The sequence below is a fragment of the Penaeus monodon genome, chromosome 20 (genome assembly GCF_015228065.2).
Source record: "Penaeus monodon isolate SGIC_2016 chromosome 20, NSTDA_Pmon_1, whole genome shotgun sequence".
Classification (NCBI taxonomy): Eukaryota; Metazoa; Arthropoda; class Malacostraca; order Decapoda; family Penaeidae; genus Penaeus; species Penaeus monodon.
In genome coordinates this window covers 44,380,401-44,380,629 of record NC_051405.1, presented here as the reverse complement: position 1 = coordinate 44,380,629, position 229 = coordinate 44,380,401, and the positions used below count along the sequence as shown (strand labels likewise).

At 51.1% G+C, this 229-nt stretch overlaps 1 protein-coding gene across 1 annotated transcript in view; it reads left to right on the top strand.

Annotated features, from left to right (window-relative positions):
- The window catches only part of LOC119585861 (BLOC-1-related complex subunit 8 homolog), a gene marked incomplete at its 3' end in the record, with an annotated part of 14,628 nt that overhangs the window by 437 nt on the left and 13,962 nt on the right, over window positions 1-229 (top strand).

Genomic DNA, 229 nt, shown 5'->3' with positions numbered 1-229 from the left:
ATGAACATTCAGACAAGCACAAACCAAAGCAAAACGTCAAATGACGAGCAGCTTAGCGAACGCAGACCTCAAGCCGCTCAGGAAATTCGCAGCGCCAGGAATCGCCGACATTCCCTCATTTCCTTCCGTTTATTCGGCGGCAGATATTACAGGACGCTCTCAGCCCTGGCGATGGATTCCTTTGATCCGCGAATGCCTATATATGTAGGACGTTCGCCGCGGAATCTCT